We start from the raw sequence: 7,171 nt of genomic DNA, 5'->3' as shown, positions 1-7,171 counted from the left end.
GGACTTTTCCTGTGATGAGTATGAAATGCCCTTCTTCATCTCTTTTGATTGATTTTAGTATGAAGTCTAATTTGTTAGATACTAAGATTGCTACACCAGCTTGTTTCTTGGGTCCATTTGATTGGAAAATCTTTTCCCAACCCTTTACTCTGAGGTACTGTCTGTCTTCGAATTTGAGATGTGTTTCTTGTATGCAGCAGAAGGATGGCTTCTGTCTTAGTATCCATTCTGTTATCCTGGTTCTTTTTATAGGCAAGTTAAGACCATTGACATTGAGTGATATTAATGACCATTGATTGTTGATTCGTTTTTGTTTTGGATTCATTGTTGTTGGTGTTATTATGTGTGGATTTCCCCCTTTTTATTTTAGTTTTTGGTAGAGTGGGATTATCTATTGCCTTTTTTTTTTCTTTTCAGATTTTTTTATTTGAATTAGAAACAATATTGTTTTACATGACAATCCCAGTTCTGTCTCCCTCCCCTCCTCACCTACTATCTCTCCAACTAAAACCCTACCTATCATATATCCTTTCTGCTCCCACTGGAGGGTGAGGCCTTCCATAGGGTATCATCAGAGTCTATCATATCCTTTCAGACAGGGCCTAGGCCCACCCCCATGTGTCTTGACTCAGGGAGTATTCCTCTATGTGGAATGGGCTCCCAAAATCCACACCTATGCTAGGGATAAGTACTGAACTACTACAGGAGGTCCTGTAGATTTTGGAGGTTTCCTCAATGATATCCATGTTCCTGGGTTCTGGATCAGTCCCATGCTGGTATCCCAGCTATCAGTCTGGGGACCATGAGCTCCCTGATGTTCAGGTCAGCTGTTTCTCTGGGTTTCACCAGCCTTGTCTGGACCCCTTTGCTCTTCACTCGTCCTTCTCTGCATCAGGATTCCAGTTCAGTTCAGTGATTAGTTGTGGCTGTCTGCATCTACTTGCCTATGTTTTTGGAGCGTAGTTATCTTTTTTGAGCTGGCATTTTCCTTCTAGTAATTTCTATAGGGCTGGATTTGCAGATTTGTAGAGCTTAAATCTGGTTTTGTCACAGAATATATTGTTTACTCCATCTATAGCAATTGAAAGCTTTCTGGATACAGTAGTCTGGGTTGGCATCCATGTTCCCTTAATGAGTGTAGAAGATTCTCTATCCAGGATCTTCTGCCTTTCAAAGTTTCCATTGAGAAGTTGGGTGTAATTCAAATAGGCCTGCCTTTTCATGTTACTTGACCTTTTTCTTTTGCTGCTCTTAATATTTTTTCTTTATTCTGTAAGTTTGGTGTTTTGATTATTATGTGTCAAGGGGACTTCTTTTTGTGGTCCAATCTATTTGATGATCTGTAAGCTTCTTGTACTTTCATAGGCATATCCTTCTTTAAGTTGGGGAAGTTTTCTTCTATGATTTTGTTGAATAAGTTTTCTGTACCTTTGAGCTGAATTTCTTCACCTTCTTCTATACCTATTATTCTTACGTTTGGTCTTTACACGGTGTCCCATATTTCCTGGATATTTTGTGTTCGGGACTTGTTGGACTTGAGATTTTCTTTGGTCGATGACTGTATATCCTTTAGTGAGTCTTTAGCACCTGAGATTCTCTCTTCTATCTCTTGTATTCTATTGGTTAGACTTTTTTTTGCAATTTTTCATAATATTTAATTAAAACAGCGTTAACAGGTTTGTGCAAACATGGTTCTACTATTCATCTGCTAGTATCTTATTTTCAAAAAGTGGGGTACAAAGGATAACAGAGGCCTGGGCTTGTCCCAATTTTCAGGGAAACCTGGGAGTTAGACAACTTGGATGTTCTTGATGCTACAGAGTATCAACTGAAGTCAATAAAGCCTGTTTCAACCAATCTTAGTATTTGTAAACTATAAAATGGGCAGGTACCTGAAGCATAAGCTTCAAACCAATGGACTTTTAAGGGCTGTTTAAAAACTAGAACCAAAGATTTACTCCTCAGTGTAAGGATACTTTTTAACAGTTCAAAATATGTTCTTTTTTCTAAAAATGTAACACAGAATAATTTACACCAACTACTTTTTATTATCAAGTTTCAGAAACCTTCCACAAAATGTTTTTTTTTTTTTTTTAAAAAAAAAGCCAAAAAACTTTACAACCATGGCTAATGTAATTTTTTTCTACTGTTCCCAGTCAGCTTCAAACCCATTGTGTGCAAAGCCCATTTTTTCCATGTATCTAAATGATAGATACAGGCTATGAATTCTTTATTCTATTTGTAGCAGTTTATGCAGGTGCAGCCAAACACAAAGCTTTAGGACAAACTGTAGAAACTTTACAATGCTGGATTTGAGTTTAAAATATGAAACATAAAATCTACGCAAAACTGATAAAAATCAAGCAGATACCAGGACTGAAACTTATAACCAACATGTGAAAGGGAGTCTTATTTCAAGTGCTTTACTCTGCAACAGAACAGTCGAAATGAAGACGTAAAGCTTTGTGGTTAGTTTAAATTATACACTCTGTGGACATTATACCAATTTTAGAAGTTACACATAGATCAACAGATGTCCAACAGTTCATCTGGACTCATCAGGGACTCCAGCAGCTGGCAAATCCGGCAAATGTGGAAAGAAAATCCACCTGTGCAGCTGCCTGCAGTTTACTGATGGGCACACTGCACTTCAGGTCCATGATGGCTGCTGCTGTCTTCATCAGAGCTATTATAGGCCTCATGCCTCTGACTACCTCCAGAGCCTTGAGTACTATCAAATTCCTGAAGCTCTCCTTCTTCTGTCTCTCCACTTACATTAGGAACTTCTGGTCTAGATGGCAGATCTTCTAATACAGAAAGCTTGTCTGGGTTGATTCAGCTGTTTTCAGGAAACTGCACATTGAGCTTTATGTAAAGATCACCCTTTTCAAAGGGGTTATGGTACTGCGGCATTCCTTCACCTGGAACAACACGAACACATCCTGGTTCAATTACTTTGCCAGGGGGGTATTTCAACACAATCTGACGAGCGTCAAGATGCTTAAATGTAAACTGAAATCCACATAAAGCTTCAACAAGTCCTATCTTATATGTCATATGCAAATCATTCCCATCTCTCTGGAACACCTCATGTTCTTTTTCCTGTTGCAAAAGAACAATATCTCCAGGTTCCACTCCTGGGGCCTGGTCTGCTTCCCCAGTGAATGTAATTCTCTGTCCATGTTTTATGCCTTTGTCTACATGAACTTCAAGAATCTTGACTTCTTTAATCACCTTCTTCCCTTCACATTTTTTACAGCGGTCTTTTTCATTAATGACCTCTCCTTCTCCATTGCAATCAGAGCACACAGACTGCATCTGCTGCACCATTCCTGGAGCCAGAAGCCTGATCATAATGCGCACACCTCGATCCCGACAAGCACTGCATTTCTGAATAGCTCCAGACTTTCCACCTTGACCACTGCATGCACTACAGAGCACGTTCTTGTAGTTTGGTTGTCTTGCCATTATACAGGTCTTCTAAAGATACTTTCAGAGATGCATCATGTCTTCGCCCCTTCTTCTGCCATTTCGACTTCTACTTTGATTGCCCATGAAGCCAAACAATCCTCCACCAAAAATGTGAGAAAAAAATGTTATCCATGCTACCGCCTTGGCCGCTGCCTTCACGTAGACTTTGTTCTCCATATCTGTCATATAGCTCCCGCTTCTCTGGATTTGACAATACTTCATGCAAAACTTATTTCTTTAAATTTGTCTCCAGCGTTTGGATTCTTATCAGGATGGTATTCTTTGGCTAACTTTCTGTATGCTTTCTTCAGCTCGTTCTTGCTGGCGCCAGGAGGGACGCCCAGGATGTTGTACAGCTTGGTGTCTGCCAAGTTCGCCATGGCGGCCTGCTGGGCAGCACTCCCCAGCAGGCGGAGGAGCGGAAGGAGCGCAGCCTGCTATTGGTTATACTTACATCACTAGTCCCTGATCGTTTACCCAGCTTTTCTATTTCCAGCATCCCCTCATTCTTTATTGTTTCTATTTCTAATAATGTGTTTTCTTTATTGTTTCTAATTCTGCTTTCAAACTGGACTGTTTGAATTATTTCCTTCATTTGTTTGGTTGTTTTTTCTTGGCTTCCTTTAGATTCTTTAAGAGATTTGTTTATTTCTTGAATTTTTTCTTAGTTTTTCTTTTCCTTCATTAAATGTAATTTTTTGCTTGTTTTTTCCTCTATTTCTTTAAGAGATTTTCTTGTTTCCTTTTTAATGGTCTCTATCATCTTCATAAGATAATTTTTAAGGTCCATCTCTTCTTCATTCTCTGCATTGGGCTTTTCAGATCTTGCTGATGTAGAGCCCCTAGATTCTGGTGGTGTCATATTGGTCTTTCTGCTGTTGAGTGTGCTCTTATTCTGTCATCTTCCCATCCCTTCTTCCAGTGGGTGGCATCTCTCCCTCTCTTTTAGTCTCCTTAAGCAAAGGGCCGAGGGCAGAGGGGGGGACCAAGAATGAGGTGTGTCCAGACTTGGGGTGGGCCTTTTGGACTGGGCAGGTCCACTCTTGTTGAGGGTCAGGTTCAGGACGAAGGAGGAGGGGCTTATGGGGGGATTTGGGGCCAGAGGAGAGTCCAGACTCACCTAAGGAGGCAGGCAGAGGGCAGAGGGGGGGGACCAAGACTGAGGTGTGTCCAGACTCAGGGTGGACCCCCCTGGCTGGGCAGGTCTTCTCTTGTTGAGGGGCAGGCTCAGGAAGAAGGAGGATGGGTTATTGGGGAGAGGTGGGGCCAGAGGAGAGCCCAGAGTCACTTCAGGTGGCAGGCTGCAGCAAAAACATTTTATTATCCAGATGGAAAATACCCTATCTTTCCTCAGAATACTCTGTGTGAGATTTTTGCCTTTTCATTCAGCACAACTGCTAGTTGAATAATCAACTCCCCTCTGCACACCACAGTGTCACTCACAATGCTTACCTAATTGAGAACTGAAGAAAAATTTTAAATAAAAATTTTAAAGTGATACGTTTGTTAAATATTAATACCTCTGGTAGACTATTTTCCAATAAAATTCTGACTTAAAAATTGTAATTTTTCATTTTTAACATTTAATAGCACAATCACAGAGAAAAAGTATGCAAGGGTTTTGACTTTGATGAATTGATGTTTAGAGAATTTTATTCACTTTCTGCATTATTATAGAGGAAGCTATGTATAATAAGCTCTCCTATTTTGCTGACAATAGGCTTGACATACTTGGTTTTGGTCATTGAGCTGTCATTTGTGGACAAAATGTGAGAAGAAGCTTGCTCAGTTAGAATCGATTTGTACATTTCTCTCATTATGTGAGAAAAAACACCTTGGGAAGCACTAATCTCTCACAATAATGAAACTGACCTGTGGTGATCATGTGCCATACAGTTTCTCATGCCTGCTAGTGTATACTAAGATTGAGATTACTGTGAACCAAGGAAGTAATCTAAGGAGAATTGACATCTTTGCAAAACAGTCTCTTCTAGCCCCAAAAGTATGGTTTTACTTTTGTTTTTCTCAGGATTTGCTTAATTAGTCTCAGTAAAATTTTGTGGGCCTATGATTTCTTGAACACCACTGAACAAATTTATCTTAGGTATTTTATTTTGGAGATATGAAAAGTAGCACAGTTTTTATAATTATACTGTATAATTCTTGTCTAGAATATTAAAAATTTGAAGGCTTCCTATTAATTATCTTTATTGATTTTGACAATTTATTTATGGATTATTTCAATTTTTATTTGTAGAGCTGTATTACCCATAAATAATAATCACAGTTTTACTTCTCCCTTCTGAAGTTTGTGTCTTTCATCCTTTCTTTCATTGTTTGCACTGTTTAGGACTTTCAGGAGAGTGTGTACCAGTGGAGATGCTGGGGGTGCTATACTGAGTCCACATCAGTCACAGCCTGTGTACCAAGGGAGATTTTGTGATGTGGTTAGCACAGTGGAAGCTGTTAACATGTTGTTGGGATCTAAAGTAGGAATGAGGGAAGTGAAGTATGGGTGGACAGGGAGAGACTCGAGTTGCAATCTCCATGAATGGATCTGCCTGATAAGTTGCTCCATCAAGGGAAGGGGACAAAGCCTTTCTATGTCTGTAGTGAAGGTGAACAGCTTCAAACAAAGCCTGACTCAGTGCAAAGCCCCTTGGCACATGCTTTTTCTTTCTATGTTTCAAAAACTAAATGATTTCATGCAATATTTTCTGATCACAGTTTCCCTTTCCCTTCCCCATGTCCTGCCTGATCCTCTCCACCTCCCCAACCATCCAACTTTACACCTTCTTTCTCTCTTTCTTGGAAATCAAACAAACCAAAATTAAAACAAAACAAAACAAACAAACAAACAAACAAAAAACCAAAACCACAAACCAAAAGAATAAAGAGAAAACATAAGAAACACACACACACACACACACACACACACACACACACACACACACACACCAAAAAATTAGAAACAAGCAAACCACTAGAAAAACAAAAAGAAATGTGCCCAAACAAATCAATATGAAACGAAAAGTCTTAAAAATAAAAGAAAACTATTGAGTCTATATTGTTTTGATAATCTCCTACCTAGGCTTGGGGCCTACCCTTAAATGTGGTTAATATCTTCAGTGAGACTACATTGGTGAGAACTAAATTTTCCTTTGCAAGTGGGTGCCAGTTGAAGATAGCTTCTTAGGGGCGGGAACCTGTGTCCACTCCCCTCCCCCCAACACTGGGATGCCATCTGACTTGAACCTATGTAGGCTACAGTCTTTGTGAGTTCTTATATGCATCAGCCCTGTTGTGTCTGGGTGTCACTGTTTCCTTAGTGTCATCCATCCTTTCTGGTTTGGACAATCTTTCTGCTACTTCTACATAGTTCCCTGTGCTATAATGGAAGGGGTATGATGAAGACATCACATTTATGACTGACTATTACAAACTTGGACTCTGTACATTGTCTAGTTGAGGTTCTGCATTAGCTCCCACCTGCAGGAAGAAACTTCTCTTATGATGGCTGAGCTAGAAGAATGTTGTTAGGAGTTATTTTTATTGCTATAGTCCTTTAACAAAACAATAATATTTGGTTTTATTCTAGGTCCATGGCTTACCCAGTCTCAGGTTCTTGGGTACTCAGCAACAATGCCAGGTATGGGTTCAATCTCATGGAGTGGGTCTTAAGTTCATTCAGAGAGTAGCT

At 39.7% G+C, this 7,171-nt stretch overlaps 1 pseudogene; it reads right to left on the bottom strand.

Annotated features, from left to right (window-relative positions):
• Positions 1-2,628: 2,628 nt before the first annotated feature.
• LOC113832889 lies at positions 2,629-3,851 on the bottom strand (annotated as a pseudogene).
• Positions 3,852-7,171: the final 3,320 nt, after the last annotated feature.

Source organism: Cricetulus griseus, assembly GCF_003668045.3.
Source record: "Cricetulus griseus strain 17A/GY chromosome 1 unlocalized genomic scaffold, alternate assembly CriGri-PICRH-1.0 chr1_0, whole genome shotgun sequence".
NCBI classification, from domain to species: domain Eukaryota; kingdom Metazoa; phylum Chordata; class Mammalia; order Rodentia; family Cricetidae; genus Cricetulus; species Cricetulus griseus.
The sequence above is the reverse complement of the archived record's forward strand: the minus strand, read 5'-3'. Positions and strand labels throughout refer to the sequence as shown.